This window comes from Mytilus galloprovincialis, chromosome 1, assembly GCF_965363235.1.
Source record: "Mytilus galloprovincialis chromosome 1, xbMytGall1.hap1.1, whole genome shotgun sequence".
NCBI classification, from domain to species: Eukaryota; Metazoa; Mollusca; class Bivalvia; order Mytilida; family Mytilidae; genus Mytilus; species Mytilus galloprovincialis.
In genome coordinates this window covers 92,801,942-92,820,029 of record NC_134838.1, presented here as the reverse complement: position 1 = coordinate 92,820,029, position 18,088 = coordinate 92,801,942, and positions in this window count along the sequence as shown.

Here is an 18,088-nt window from a genome sequence, read left to right as displayed (position 1 = left end):
AAATGCAGTTTTAAAAATTTAGGATTAGATATAAAAAGTTAAGACTGTTTTCATCTTCACGTATCAAGGATGTATAAAAAGAATTGTCAATAAAAATTTTTACAATTGATTTTTTTTGGTCTTAACTGATCATTTGAAATAATAATAGCCACATTTCAATCTTTTTTTGGGTCAAAATGTCACATATTGCAAATTTAGAGCCTAAAACTTTTAGAGTTTGTGCTATTTTTAGGTTTTCTCACCCTGACAATATGCTTTAATATTAAAAAAATGTCCTAAATTGTTATAAATGCACAGAAAATTATTTCTGTGGTGTTAAACATTAAAACATAGGTTATTTACTACCCCCAAACAAATTTTGTCATGCAGATTTAATGAAATTTATTTGATTTTTACCCCTTATATCATTGCGTCATACTTTCATACTATGTACTTGGCAGATAGCATAGCCTAATGTAAACACTGCAAAAACTCACAAAAATACCAATTATTATTCCAAATGAAATTTTTATATCTTAAATTTTATTAAAATTATAATCCTGGTACTATTAATTGATGTAAATAAAAACAGTTAAATAACGATGACTGCACTTTTGATCAATTTGTAGTACTTTACTGACACCAGTTGAAAAAAAAGGGGGTCAATATTCCTTGACACTTCAATACCTTGGATTTTTTACTAAATGCATTACAAAAATTTTTGAAAGTCTTTAAAGTAGTAGAACAAACAAGGAAAAATCAGCAAAAACTGATCTGATATTGAAAGTTTATGTTCCTGTAGCCCAAAATGAAATTTTCAAATATTTTCTATTAAAGTCATACATTACAGTCAGTTTAAATCGAGCTGTGAAATTTTTAATATCAGTCGCATTATGCTCAGAAAGGCTGTTTTTAACTTCAAATTGACTAAGGATTAAGAATAAAGCAAAACAAGATTTTTAATCAACTTTTTTGTCTCTTTAGGTGTCATACCACCAATTACTCAGTTGCTCCGAAAATAAGTTTTCTCACTGACGCTCTCTTTTTGCATATAATAAGTTCTCGGTTCAAAGGCATGTGCGAACAATCAATAAAATATGAAAAGAAATATAATCAAAGTTCTGAAGTACTGAACATCGTTTTCTCGTTTGAATTGTTTTACATTGTCATATCGGAGCCTTTTATAGCTGACTATGCGGTATGGGTTTTGCTCATTGATGAAGGCCGTACGGTAACCTATAGTTGTTAAGGTCTGTGTCATTTTGGTCTCTTGTGGACAGTTGTCTCATTGGCAATCATACCACATCTTTTTTTTTATATATACCGGATAACCGCAAGTTCTTGTGGATGGTCAAATAAAGGCAATAGTAGTATACCGCTGTTCAAAACTCATAAATCTATGGACAAAAAACAAAATCGGGGTAACAAACTAAAACTGAGGGAAACGCATTAAATATTAGAGGAGAACAACGACACAACATTAAAATGTAACACACACAGCAACGGACTAAGCATTAGACAACATCCGATGAGAATAACCAATATAACATCAAAACCAAATACATGAATTTGGGATAGAAAAGTACCGTGACACGTCTTATAGTAATGTGAATTCACACTCAAAAATAGGAGAAAACAAACGACACAACGGAAACACAACGTAAAAAATTTTACACACCCAAAAACGAACTATGATATAACAATGGCCATTTTCCTGACTTGGTACAGGACATTTTTAAAGAAAAAAATGGTGGGTTGAACCTGGTTTTGTGGCATGCCAAACCTCGCACTTTGATGGCATTGTTAAATATAACATTAAAATGACAACATAATAATACAGGACTACAATACAAATAAATAGCATAACGTATTAGGCATAGAAACACATGAATAATAGACAACAAAAGGCATCAGGTTTAAAAATCATTACGTCAAAAACGCGCCTCGTCCAAACAAGACTTACCAGTGACTCCCAAATATAAAAGTTCGAAAGTCAAAAAAAGGGGGACAAAGTTGTACAGCTCTAAGGATCAAAAGTTGAAAAAGGTTGTGACAAATACGGCTAGGGTTTTTTGCTTGTGATAAGAACATCCTTATTTCGTCAAATAAAAGGCAAAATTATGTTATGCTTCAGAATACATGCAGCCTCAATCAATAAAATGCAGTTAAATGATGGAGGTCCATATCTGGCATTGGTATTGTTTAAAGCTTTTGTGACACGATCTTTGTAGATTGTGTTTTATGTCCTTCTGTGACGATTTATTACGCTTTTTGTACCTTCTATTACTCTGCAAAGCATTGACTATAAATACTTTTGCAGTACATATTTTCAGAGAAATCACCAAACAACAAAATTCCATATTGCACAGTATATGCATTAAGTTGATTAAAGGAAAATAAGATGTGGTATGATTGCCAATGAACTAACTCTCCACTAGAGACGACCAAATGACACATAAATAAACAACTATTATTTTGACGAATTATTATCATGCACGTTCACTTCTAAACAATGCCACTGCTGGTGGACGTTTCGTCTCCGAGGGTATCACCAGCCCAGTAGTCAACATTTCGGTGTTGACATGAATATCAATAATGTGGTCATTTTTATAAATTTCCTGTTTACAAAACTTTGAATTTTTCGAAAAACTAAGGATTTTCTTATTCCAGGCGTAGATTACCTTAGCCGTATTTGGCACAACTTTTTGGAATTTTGGATCCTCAATGCTCTTCAATTTTGTACATGTTTGGCTTTATCAATATTTCGATTTGAGCGTCACTGATGAGTCTTATGTAGACGAAACGCGCGTCTGGCGTACTAAATTATAATCCTGGTACTTTTGATAACTATTATTATATAGAACAATTTATGCTATTACAAACAGTAAATTTTATCAAATGAATATAAAAGATTTACATGATCAAACTGACGTTAACTAATTACAGAAAACAAAACCATAATACATAATGCATTGAAGACCAACACAGAAAATAGACACACCCGACTCGGTGACAAACCAGGCCTGAACGCAAAAAGTCATAACCATGACGTCACATACGAAGTGTTGAAAAAGTACAATATTACGTCATGCAGACATTTGAATTTACATGTCACAGAAAACTAAAACTGAGGTTAATGTACGGAGATATATTTTTTCTGAGACAAGTTCGTGAGTGGATGATGAATAAATGACAGGAAATTCAATTGCAACGTAATAACTATTCTATTGTAATGATAAAAATCAGTATACCTGGGACTATTATACCTGGGAATATTATAATAATACACTGGTTTGTTGTTATATATTATATTAATATAACAGTTACATGTATATAGAATTTGCATCCATTTGTATATCATTCAAATCTACTATTAATAATTCTAATAATAGTGCAGTGCATGGTGGATACTCTTCTGTAAAAAAAATCGATTTTTCTAAAAGATTGGATATGAGAAGCCATTCATATTTCCCTCAAAAACAATTACAGAGTTGCCGGTATTGTCGCAAAACATTCTTGAGATATTCCTCCGCAAGCTTCAACACAATTTTTCGGTATGTGTGCATAGACATTATCAATGATTTTTTACTTTTATATATATATATATCTAACGACTAAACATTTTCATATTAATAATTTGTGTTTTAAAATAAATATTTATAGGAGTATCCATTTGAAAAAATGATTTTAGGACAATCGATCAGGAATGTTATTTTGCACTAGATAATGTCTGCGGATCTATAATTTTTATAGATCGGTAGAAAACCCAAAACTTATTTGCATAATGGAAATTTAGGCGATAGTAATACATCGGTATGACCTCAAGGTCATCTCGATGTAAAAATAAAATGTTCCATCAGTAGTTGTGGTTTCGGTTCAATGCCGTTGACAGACAATTATTGAGCAAACAACTATCTAGTGTTCCGTCATCATTTTTATTTAATTTTTTTCCATGAAGCGAAAAGGGTAAAAAAATCATGTTGATTAAAAGAAAATGAATAAACAGAAATAAACTATCCCACTATCTGTCAAATTCCTTTTAAAAAATATATAAAAACAAAAACAAATCGCTCGCTCGCCTATTTTTTTAAAGAGCAAATGTCCGAAGAACTATTTATCAAATTGGTGTGGACTACACGCTTTCCTTAAAATGGTTGGGCACCACATGTGTCACAACCCCAAAACAAAAACAATCGTTGGTACAACGATTTTAACATAACAGTCCTTTCTCGATATATTATTTTAGTTTTACCTCTCTGAAATTTTAATAGCCGTTGAAAAAAATACAGTAAAATCATTAGCACATTTACTGTACAATTGATTGGTGATCTTTAAAATTGGTTAATAAAAGTGATCATCTTGTTGGCCCGATATGTTTAGGTATTAATCCAATGATTGAAGCATTCATGACAAATGGTTCCTCGTGGACATTTTCGATTTCAGGTTAGTTTGATGTAAAAACTATCATCCTTATTTGATCTACAACAGTATCCCATACACAAATATAATTGTAGGCAGCCATAAACGTCAACCACCGAGTTAGTGTCCTGACATGCCGTATAAGAATGCGGCAGTTCATTATGAATATATAAAAAAAAAGATGATGTGGTATGATTGCCAGTGAGAAAACTCTTCACAAGAGACCAAATGACAGACATCAAAACGTCATCGTACGGCCTTCAACAAAGAGCAAATACCATACCATATAGTCAGCTATAAAATGCCATGAAATTAAAAATGAAAAACAATTAAAATATATGTTTGTGGAAACTCAACCAAAAGCAGATATAAAAGACAAGAATACAAAAAATGATCATACATTTGTGTAGCACATTAACACAACGGCGGGATGTAGAAAACAACAAGCCACGCCAAAATGGATATGACCAAAGATCTTTTCTTATCTGAAACTGGAACATACTGACATGACACAGGAACATATATATTGATATACTAGTACTGTCACCGGCTCGACAATAGTTTCGATTTCATTGTCGAAACGGAGATGTATAAAATTACACCCGATAATTTATCGACTTCATACTTTATAATTCATACCATTTTAAAAATATTGCTGTTTTGTATGATATAAGATAATAAGAATAAAGAAAACATTCAATTTGAAATTCAAAAGTAAAATATATGAAATTTGGGAAACATTTTGTAAAGAACATCTGCATTTACATGTCTTTTTTTTTTAATGATTTACCATTTTTAACAGTAATAGTTTTAAAATACATAGTGAGCTAAGGCTCCGTGTTGAAGGCCGTACTTTAACCTATAATGGTTTACTTTTTAAATTGTTATTTGTATGGAGAGTTGTCTCATTGGCACTCACACCACATCTTCCTATATCTATATAGTGTTTTACAAAGATTATAAAGAGACTTCTACGAATAAGCTATGATTTACATTTGTTTTACATTGCAATTTCGATTTCAAATTTCATTGGTTACCTATGAATAATTTACTTTGCATGGTGCTGATCAACCGAGTTTACATATTTGAAATTTTAAGTTACGAGAATTTGAATGTGAAGCTATTTTTCCTTGCAGCACTGAACAGGATATTATTGGATTTTTAGAAAAAGGCTAATAAATTTTATATGTGTCGCTTCATTTTTGTCATATAAGCATGTATTTCGTTACACAAGGGTATTAACACAAAATGGCGGCTTTTGTGGTCATAAATCACCTACCATTTCAAATAACAATTTAAATATCGTCAATTATCGCGATTAAATGTTATTTAAATGATAAATTATTATGGGCCGGCACTAAGCCGGTCCATTATTATCGACTCCTAGGAGTCGATATTAAAAATTGAACGATGAACAGTCAGTGCGTTAATTTTTCTTGCTATCTGATTAGAAGATATTACGAGACGTGAATAATCAAAAGTTTATTGATTGGTTAGGACAATCCAAACCTAGTAAATGTCCTTAAATCCCGTAGAGTATCGGATTTGTCCTCTCTATTTTATCAATTAGATTGTGCCTGGTCATCAATCATGCATATTCATGATATTGGTACACAGGTAACCTTTTATCTATAAAAAGTCGAATCTTCTGGAGTTTTGTAAACAACAACGTTAAACGATATATACTACTTCATAACGTGTGACCTCACGTGTGTGGTAAAATTTGTTGATTGATGCACGTGGCTATTCTAGTAAATGAAAAAATCTACAAAGCGAGAGCACTTTACATTTTCATCAACTAAGAGTCGACTAGCCCTTTTTGAAAGGCTAATGCTTGTATGATTGTTACGGCATGCGTTTCTGCGGATCTATATTTTTATTTTCTGCGGTGTATGAAAATTAAATGTTTAAGGTAATTGAAATAAATACATTTTTTTTATATTTATTTCTATATAAGAAGAAAATGCCAAATATTTTTAACAATTTTTCATTGTTTTATTATGCACAGAATGCGTGACCCGTATTTGGGGATTTCCCAAACCAGGTTATTTTTAGAAATGTAAACAAGGTACCAAGTTCTCACAACAACTCGTCGTCGGAACATGCACGGTGGGTATGGTTGTCCTGCGAGAGAACGTACTGTGCTGGTGATTTGGTCCTGACGGGTGCTGGTGGGTCCTGATTCTGTGCTGGTGGGTTTGTTTACATTGTATCAGAACGGCAATAAAACGACTGTTTTGTTGCTTAATTTTTCTCTGATGCGTCATAAGTACCATGCAAAAGTATATTACAACAATATAAAATTGCAAAAGTCGTGCAAGTTCGTTAAACGGAATTGTCCTGACGATGTGCTGGTGATAAGAAAAACGGTCCTGGTTCTGTGCTCCTATGTCCTGGTTCTGTGCCTTTATATTTAAGTTAAAAGTGGCAAATATTCAGTCAAGATCATTGATGCTGTACTGTTATTGACTACTGGTAATTAACTGTTGTCTGCTTTCTTGAAATTGACATTGTTATGAATCTGTTTACTGTTATTATGAGAGAAAAAAAACTATTTTTTATTTTTTTTTATAATTAACTGTGATTTTATTTATTTGCCTGTTAATGAAACCCTTCTTGCCCCCTTTTAAGATAAGAAAAAATGATGTTGTATGTTTGTTGTCAATGGACAAATTTCCATAAGAAACCAAAGAAAGTATGTGTTAACAACCATACGTCATTGTACGACCTTCAACAATAACCCATAAAATAAAAATGTAAAAGGTTTTGTATAAAAATGGAGAGCAAAAATATAGAAAAAAGGACTTTCTGAGCGTTTGAATCATATGTCTTTAGCAGCTTAAAACACATTTGTTTGTGAAAAATTGAATGCTGACTATAAGAATGACAATAGTATTGCGGGTTTGTTTGTTTGTTTTTTTTTGGGGGGGGGATGGGGGATAAGTTAGAGCGAGGTTACAGTGAAAGTGTTAAGCTTGGTATAGTTTCCCGTAAGATTTAAAAGTTGTATTTTAAAAGAAAAATGTATCTTACAGCTATTAAGAATCACTTGCTGTATCTGTAAGATTTTTTCAACATATTTTTTTTGTCTGAACGGTTATCAGGTATTTTTTTTTCGAAAGTTCGATAGAACACTAAAAAAAATCACTATTTTATGAAAGGGCAGACTAGAATATGTCAGAGAATGAAGACGAGATAACCTAGAGAACATTAACAAAACTAAGATTTCTTAGCTTTTTCATTTCAAAATTCCAAAATAAATAAATATTTTTGATAAAGAATTACAGGGGAGGAAGTGAACAATGTGTCCTACTTTTCTATATTTAAATATTTTTATGAATAAAAAATCAATTGTGCCTTAATTATGATTGAAAATGAGTAAATGGAAAAACTACCAAACTAAAATGCATTTTTATTTTAATATTGGTAATATCACTAAGCTTTTAAGTTTTGTGTGTCAAACACACCATCTCTGTAGTAATGACTCCTTATTAAGATATTTCACATCTCCATTTTTTTTCTGCATTTTTTTATATTGTGAATTCTTAGTATTATTATATTAAAATGTAGACTTAATTTATATTTAAAAAAACTGAATCTAAAGCCAGATAAATCAAACATTTTTGTTTCTATCTATCCGTTTTCAGGACTTTTAACAATCAACGTAAACACGCCTGGAAAGTAAAATGCGTACTCGGCTGTCTGTAATCGACCATTTTTAGACACCCTCCTAAAAAACAAGCCGGGGTGGGGGTTCAGAGATTCAAATTAAGTACTTAGATCAATATTTTATATTTTCGTGTACGGTTTATCACCCCCTCCTGTGGCCTGTCAATTACGAAAATGTGCAAACTGCAATAGTATCAAAACAGCACAGACAATGAATAATAGAGATATAATTTTGACATATACATGTATCAAGGGGAAACTTCTTGCAAAGCATTATTATTTATAGTTCATTATTGTATTTAGTAGAAAAAGAGAATTTGGTGAAAATAAAATCACTATTTTTGTAGAAAATTCACAGACCTTTGTACAGAAATTTTTGTTATGTTTAGCATGGGATCAACACAAGGGTACATTATCCTTAAAAATCTATTTAAAAGTATTTGAAACTAACGTTTGCTTTGTTAATTGTGCCTTCAATTTCAAAAATTAAAATATCTCGTAACTTCATACTACCAATTTAGTATAAAACAAGTAAATAAGTTTAAAAAAGAAATTCTTAGATTAAACACCTAGATTTAACTTTAAAAAGTCATAACAGTTAAAAACAATACAAATCTACACACACAAATAACTGGCTTAATTTCAACTGATTTTCAACCCGAATCGCTATAAGATCATATATAAGCTCAACTGTGTCGAGGGATCGTGTGAGGTTCATTTATTGTCTTGGCGTCCGTATTACAATGACCAAATGTTACCAAATGATTTTTTCAAGAGTAAATCTAGGAAAAACAATATTCATCAACAAACCAGACCACTGTCTGTTAAAATGTATTCGAGTTTTTAGATACAGCCGATTCCATTGAGTATGTAGGCAAATGTTATATCTTTGGTTAGCTTGCTTGTTAGCTAAACCGTGAAGTCATTGTTAGGTAAGGTCTATACCCTCCTTTCGAATTAGCCTGGTCCTACAGACAGAAAGATGTGTCATTTGTCGGACTAGTCTACTCTTAAAGTAGGGTAGTTTACATAACCTAACAATGACTTTTCTGTTCAGCAAGCAAGATAACCAAAGATATTCCCTTTGTCTACACACTCATTGAAATCGGCTTTAATATTGCAAATGTTCAAGCAATTAGGGCAAAACTTACCGAGTAAAAAAAATCAAAATGTCTATCACCTTGCACATTTCAGAAAATTCAGATCAGATAACGAAACTGGGTCCAGCAACATTTATAAGCAATTTAAGATTTTGACCCTCACAGTTTCCATTCACCACAAATATTCTCGTTACAACGAATCAAATACCAGTTGCAGCCTTTTGTTTATCTATTAATATATGTATACGGATAAAGTTATGAAAGGCAGCAGGGTCACCAGGGTGAGGAGTCCATGTCATCTGAAATAAATGCTAAGCATAGATCTAGAAAGCGACAGATAATCATGGCATTAAAAAAACTCTCTTCTTTTCGACTTTTTTCGAACAAATTGACACATAAAATGAGTTATATAGTATTATGGAATTTTTAACTTGTGTTCAATTCATTGGTTACACCTTTTACTCGGATAACAGTCCTGTCAAGTATGAGCTGGGTAAAATATTTCAGAAAAGAAGATGGAAATGTGAAAGTTTCCGTGCGTCAGGTGCAACAGCATACGAACAGCTAACATGTCTCGTCAGGGTGGAAGCTAAAAAGTCCACGAAAATTTGGTTTAAAACCTTTATTCGTTCCAACAAAGATATTGTGATTTTGTTGAGGATTTAACCATCTACGACAACAAAATTTCTTTTTTTTTTTTTTAAATTTACAGCTCTTCTATAAATATATGCAAAGCAAACCATTGATTAAATTGCTTGCTATGATTGTTTGGATGTTTGTAAACGACAGGTAAGTAGTCTGTTTACTATATACTACAATTTATTTGGAAAATAAACATTAACTTCAATTCCTGTCAGTTTGTATTTGTCCAATCAAATCCCAGTATGTATTGAAACTCCGCCTACCTATTGTTTGAAAACATCCAAGCAAACATAGCAAGCAAGTCAATCAAAGTTTTTTTTTTGCATGCTTTTATAGAAGAGCTGTACTATATAATGCAAGGAAGCGTTTAAGTCTTTCGCCAAAAAAAAAACTATCAATTTCTTTTTGTCCTATGTATTAAACTTACGTACCATTTCCTTCCATTCATGATCATTAAATTGAACTGTAAAATATTGCTTGGTACCTTCTTAATTCCTTTATGAGTCTTATGTAAACATAATTATGACTATAACTGTTGTGAGAACAAGATTCACTGCACACTTTTAAAGTTCTGCTTCATCAAACATTAAAATGTGAACTTAAGTTTTGAGACTTTTTTAATCTACACGATTGGGATTTTTGTATATGAGAACATGGTTTATCTATTAGTTGAAAATGCGGCTTTGAACTAGCTTTCAGTACCTGCAAGCATTCGTTATTCAATAATGTGTGTCTTTGTGTTATTATTTTATGTATTAAATTGTTGTGTTGGTACACCACTGTAACAATGAAGGAGGAAATGAGGAGGGTTGGTTGGGTGGAAGTGGGGAGGGGTATGCGAACAAACATGTCTATGCGGCATTGGCTTTGATCATTGTTGAAGCATCAATGTAAGGGGCTTTTAAAATATCTTAATAAAACTATTCTTATTTTAGATACTATATATTGTTATCTGATATTGGACGAAAGATGTTGCCCTTTTATGTAATTATTTAATACAAGTTACGATCATTTCAAAACACATATTAAACAGCCAAATGGATGCACAAGAGCTAAAATAGGAGTCATAGATCCCATTGACAACAATTATCTGCCCAATTTTATTGATTTTGTAACATTTGTTTCAAATATGACCAACTTCTTATCCAAAATCACCAGCACCGTATCAGGACCCACCAGCACAATGACAGGACCCACCAGCACAGTATCAGGACATGAATAAATTGAGAAAATGCTAAATGTTAATAAATTGCAATGTTTTTTCACAAAATAGTTTTGTTGCGTGGATTGCGGTATAGAAAGCGGACTCTATGAGCATTTTTGTTTTATTTTTTCAGTTCGAGATTTTCTGAAAATGAGCATTTCTGTGTTACGCTTACTGAAAAAGTTTAGAGGGTCAACTTTTTAATGGTTTACATATGAACCCATAAGAAACAAAATTGAAAAATCTCAACCGTTTTCTTCCATTTTTTATGAGTGAAAACGTCAAAAATCATTATTTTCGTCTTTGTTTACATTTTTTCATTGATCACCAGCACCCGTCAGGACCAAATCACCAGCACAGTACGTTCTTTCGCAGGACAACCATACCCACCGTGACATGGTTAATGATTTATAGGTTGCGGTTTTTTTTTCTCAAAATAGGTATTTTATATTCTATTTTGAATTATTTTTTTTTTTATCATTTAGAAATATAATCATAATAAAGCTATCTTTACTTTCAACGTGGCGATCTCGGGATTTTTTCATAGGTAAAATTGAGAAACGAAATGGGGAATGTGTCAAAGCGACAACAACCCGACCACAGACAACAGCCGAAGGCCACCAATGGGTCTTCAATGTAGCGAGAAACTCCCGCACCCGGAGGCGGTCTTCAGCTGGCCCCTTAAAAATATGTATACTAGTACAGTGATAATAGACGTCACATGAAAGTCCGAATTGTACACAAGAAACTAAAATTAAAAATCATACAAGACTAACAAAGGTCAGAGGCTCCTGACTTGGAACAGATGCAAAATTGTGGCGGGGTTAAACATGTTTATGAGATCTCAACCCTCCCCCTATACATCTAGCCAATGTAGAAAAGTAAACGCATAACAATACGCCCAGTTAAATTCAGGTAACATGTTTTAGTAACTGAACTTGATTTTCAAACCTCTCAAATATCCACATGGTGTTTGTTAATACTTTGCATTTTTACAGAACAGCCAAACAGACTGAAATGAAAACATTTGTCAAGGTTTTGTCAGTTGTTACGAGGAGAATAATTTGACATACTGTCTGAGGCTTTCTGATTTTTAGTTGTAGTATGTAGCAGTTCTTTAGTCTGTCGTATACCCATGAAAATATGAAGGAATATTGAGCAAATGTACATGAAACAATACTAATATCAATACGTAAAAACCAAATATGGAACGTTTTTATTGTTGTCCTTCATCTTCAAGTCACCATGAGACATTCACCGATGATCATTTTTTTCATAACTGGTAATAAGGTTGACCAGAATTCATGGATTAATATCATACAAAGCTATTTTTATGACTGTTTGTTGATACTTTTAAATTTCACAAAAAAAAAACGAATAGAAATAAAAACATTATGTTTACGATTTTTCAACCTTTACAGAGAGGAATAATTTGATATTTGTTTGCTTTAAGATTTTTATATTTTTTTGTCAAACGAAGTTCACAAAGGGGTATAGTGTTTCATCTATCCGTCACAAAAATAATGTTAATCTTTCCGTGGAAGTTTAAATAAACTCATCATAGATACCAGGACTAAATTTAGTATATACGCCAGACGTCATAGTTCTTGAGATTTGGTTCATAGATTCATCTTGTACAACTAAGGGGTACCCGTCCTGATAAAAAGAAGGTAATCTTGACCTACATTCTACAAATGAGTGACTGATTACAGTTTGCGTTAGAGTTCATATCTGAGATACAACTCATAGCGATATAATATTTTGTCAGTAGATGCGTCTGTAATAGTCAGAATCGAGGGTCCTAAAAATATGTCATCTTGACATAAAATCATGGATGAGTAAATGAGGTGAAAGGCTGCGTTTAAATACACATCTGAGATGAGGAATACCAATATTTTGTGGATACATCTTTGATAGTCACGAGACAAAATCAAGTCTTGAAAATGAATAAGATGATATTCCGTTTAATCAACTGCGCTTAAAAAAGACTTTCGATTTCATTAACTGCACAAGTAAGTCATATTCTATAGCATTATCATAACTAATTGGATTGGACCAGTTCTGGCAATTGAGGATTAAAGTCAACTCAATATACTGATTGTTTTTATAATACTTAGCACTTTTTTTTTTTTGTTTTTAAAAAACCTCCATATTTCCGGCCCCAAAATGTGGTGCGTGCACCGATTAACTCTCTTGTTTTTGGCTTTTTGTGAGCTCTAACCATTATAAAGAAAAGATTTGGATGCACACTTCGTTTTATTATTTGATCGGTTGATAATACAAGAAGAACGTTTTCCTTAGCAAACCTTGAAGCATGCAGAAACTTTTTAAATATATATGTAGTAAAAAAAATAGCAAAATACTGGTATATTAAATGGATATTTGTGTAAATTAAACATTACATTCAACAATTTATTATTCTTTTGAATGGCGTAACTCCGCCAGACAGTTCCAAAACGTGCAGTTAAATAATGTAGATATTGATTGAAATTATTTTTGTAAATAATAAGTTTACTAAGGTATGATACCTTTTGTTTAAAAAAATATTTCCCTTCTTAATTTCGGTCAGGTATTCGAAATAAAATTTAATGAAGATTTTGTTTTTGTATCATAATAGTATAATGCTTATGACAAAATGGAGAGAATAATTGCTTGAATATTTTTCAAAATTCAACGACATAACTAGTTTAGTTGAAATGCCCTGTACCAAGTCAGGGAAATGACCAGTGTTGTATTATAGCTCGTTTCGGTGTGTGTATCATTTTAGTGTTGTGTTTCTGTTATGTCGTAGTTCTCTTATATTTTATGCGTTTTTCTCAGTTTTAGTTTGTAACTCGGTTTTGTTTTTTCTCTATCGATTTATGAATTTCGAACAGCGGTATACTCCTGTTGCCTTTATTTCCCATGATAACTCCTTTTCAGTTGTGTTGCTTATTTAAAACAAATATTTTGTTATAGCAGGAGATAATATTTAGAATTATTAATGTTGTTTATCACGGATCTTGTTTATAGCTATACCGTTCGAAATTGTAATCAAATATCAAATAATTAAGCTTAGTTAATACCGTGAATGAAAAACTTTTCTGTAACCGCAGTCTAAGTTTGTTTTCGAGGCATACGTAACCTTAAACAAGATGCCTTAATAACACATCGTTTAATGCTGTACCTCTGTTTTGTTACATTTTTACCTAAAATGTCGTGTTTGTTTTGATCAGACATTGTCAGTGTAATGCAATGTTATGCGACTGTCATTCAATTGAGAGGTTTAGCTAGCTGTAAAACCAGGTTTAATCCACCATTTTGTACATTTGTTATCAATTTGATTTATATTTTAGAGCTTTCAATTTTGCCGTATGATTAAGGACTTTCTGGTTTTAATTTTCCTCAAGAGTACTTTTTTTTTAATTTATTTAATTTTTTTAATACGCATATAACCATGATGAGGGTTCAAATACGTATAGGCAGTATTCAACCTATAGATTAACGCAAGATATGGGTCATTTTCAAAAAATGTCGAATTTTCAGTACACCCATGCTAAATTTTTTATTTCTAATGGAAATTTCAGTTGTAATGGTTTAAATGAAAGCTTGTCGGATTTGTGATTCAGAACATTAATAATAAACACACCTGACATCTATTTTGATAAGATTAAACTGCATTTAAGGCCGATTTTGGGGGTATTTGTGTGCGTACAATGTCAGAAAAACACATTTCAAATGATTTTTTTCCGATTTTCTGATTGCCTTGATATCTGCAAAAGGGACTTTTTTAAGAACGTTAATTATAATTCTAACGAAAAATCGTAGCTTCTTTATCATTGTATGTAACAGTTTATCTGCAAACTAAATTCAATTAGCGTACAGGAGGTTCATGTCTATCCTGTTACCGCTACTTAAATCAGTCGTTAAATTATTCTCCCTATGAATATTGAATCAGTCAGTGTTGATTTAAAAAATGCAAAGTAATTTTTATATTTAAAACGCCTCGTTTCTTGAACGACAGTGTATAGAAAAGAAATTTCAAGACATTTAGTGAAAAAAATAGAGCGTACTTTTTTCATGCCTATGCTGTTACCAACCATTTTGATTAATTACACTAACAGTATGGTTGTAAAAAGTGCAATAACGTGTTGGAAGCCAAATTCACAATAGAAAACCATAATCACTTCACCAAAGGGAGTAGTTATTTCACAACAGCAATCAAAAACGAAGAAATTTGTCTATCCTGTTACTATGGTTGCTATGGTTACAGTAACAGGATAGACAATTATAGACAAAAACGTCGTTACATTTTTTATCTTAACATGTAGGTGGAAAACGAATGAAATATTTCATTGTTTGAACTCATCTTAAGGTTATAACGTCTGAATCTTCCCAATTAAGCATTTGCAGGTGCAATACTGATATCGGTAACAGGATAGACATAAAGGTAACAGGATAGACTTTTATATAGTGATATATCAGAAACGTACGTTCCTGTTACCAACGAAATAAAGAGAAAAGTAAATTAACTTATGAGTGATTTACTTGATGTTGGGTTTATTTGAAAGGGTGAAAAAAGGCCGAAAAATATAAATTGCTATCCTAGACTTGCATTACTGGTGGTAATTTTTACAACCTTTGAAAACCAATTTTTAGAGCCATTTTCAGTACAACCTAGAAAATTGGCAAATAATCTATTATTTTACAAAATGAATATATATAGAAGTTTATTCTCTTGAAAACCATCTAATTGGTAACGTAAAACAAGCTTAACATTTTATCTAAACCTTTTCTTAATAACCCAAAATTTCTTTTGAAAATGGTAACAGGATAGACAAAATACTGTATCACCGATCAAAAAATGTTTCAAGATATTCTTGTATGACTTCATTAAGATTGCATCTTTTAATATGTTGTTCTTAAAATACTGTTTGTTTTGATTTGCTTATGTAGAGGGTTGTTTGAATAAGTAACTTTTAATAAATTTTTCAATTTCAAAATTCGACATTTTTTGAAAATGACCCATATACAAAATGCTAACATAAAGTATCAAAGAAAGCTTGTAAAAAGGAGGCATAATCTTTTATACTATACTTCCATTTTTTATACTGTGTCTATAATAAAATTAAGTAGCACTATTGATGTTAAAAAAAGGTGAACAGAGATACTGCGTGTAGTATGTACACCAGACGTGCGTATCGATCAACTTGTCTTCTCGAAATGATAGAAGTCATAGAAATGAAGGTTGACAAAGGCACCAGTCTTCTATTCCCTTTTTTAAAGTGCATTGATCATTGCCGCTTTTGACATTCCGGTCACCAAGTAAACATATGGAATATCATTTAAACGTTTAAAAAATAGCCTGAAAAGAGAAAAAAAGAATAATTTGTAAAAAAAAAAAAAAACAACATGGAAATTGTGTTTCAATTTAAGTTCAGATGATGAAACAAAACTCATCAAAGATACCGGGCTTATACCGATTGATAATTGGTCTAGTTTTCTGATTGAATTCAATTTATATATCATACAGAAAATTAAAAAAAAGAAACAAAAGACACGGCTAACTCTGCTTCATTTAGACTCAAACCACGCATCTGACTGACGCGGTCATCTCAGTACCAGAATCTATGACAAACGAGACGATTTTAACTTTAAAATTATCAATTTCACCTGCTGATGGGATAAACATTTCCCAACTCAATCGGTTTTCATGAGCTTGCATCTGATACTCGGACTCTGAAAAAGTGTCCGAGCAGAAAGTTGATAAATCAGCGGTAAGTCTAAGAACGTCTCGTCCTTTTTCTAATAAATTTCATCGGAAGATTCTAGGACCATGTTCATATACACTCCATATCAACTTCGCTAAAAAGTAAAGGATGGTCTTGAAGTATAGATTCAAGGTATTAACGTTGTTTATTTTCTTAATAACGTGTTATAGAATTCTTTTATTTTCTTATTAAATTATACTTTTACTGTTGAGTACACTTTTGACGATATCCATTTAACGTGGATCGGTACTTGTACATCCCGTCATTGTATTATTGTGCTATGATAATTTTTGTATTCTGGTCTTTAGTTTTTGCTAATGTGCTTTATTTATATGCTTTTTTGTTTAATTTTGCTTTTTTAAAAGTTTTTAGGAATATAACACAATGTTGACTGCTGTACCCTATTTATGACATTTTTTACCTATTATGTCTGTTTGTTTTGTTCACACATATTTGTCAATATAATGGAAATGTATGCGACTGCTATACGAGTGAGAGGTCAGATAGCTATAAAACCATATTTAATCCAATATTTTATTTTCTACATATTAAGGAAACGCCTGTACCAAGTCATGGATTTGTCAGTTAGTATCCATTTGTTATGATTTCCCCATTTGCTGAGGGACTCTCCGTTTCTAATTTTCCTCGGGGTGTTGAATTTTTGTAATTTTCTGTTTTTTTTTAAGTACAAGAACTTTTAGACGGAGACACAGGGTACCAATCAGTAAACATCTTCATTATGTTGAATGTTAGTTAAATCAGGAAATTCATAAAACGCAGAAACTACACGTTCTCACAAAGTCGCATAGTACCTTAAAAGAGGGACGAAAGATACTTGAGAGAGAGTCAAACTCATAGATAGAAAATATACTGACAACACCATGGCTAAAACTCAAAAGACAAACAGACAAATAGTAGTACAGAAGACACAACATAGAAAACTAGAGACTAAGCATCTTGATAATGTCAGTTTCAGAGAACTTTTTGTTTGAATCAGAGTGATTCTTTACAAAGTAGGATTTATCCCTCCCCAAGACAAGATACTTGTATCTACGTTCGCCATTCTTTTTAATGAAACAAAATAATACCAACTCTTGTTTGAAATGGGGAATACTTGTGTAAAGTGTAGAAAATTCAAATGTTTTAATACTATTGCAAGATAAGAGAGTCTTAAATGCTTCGGTTTTGATCAACACTTGTCTTCTAGTTGTACCTGTTTTAATGTGATTTATGTTTATAAATATTGCTATTTTACTTAAATTAAGGCATTCCATATGTAATGTCAGTGTCTTAATGATTTAGTTTTATGAAGGATTTGGCTTTGA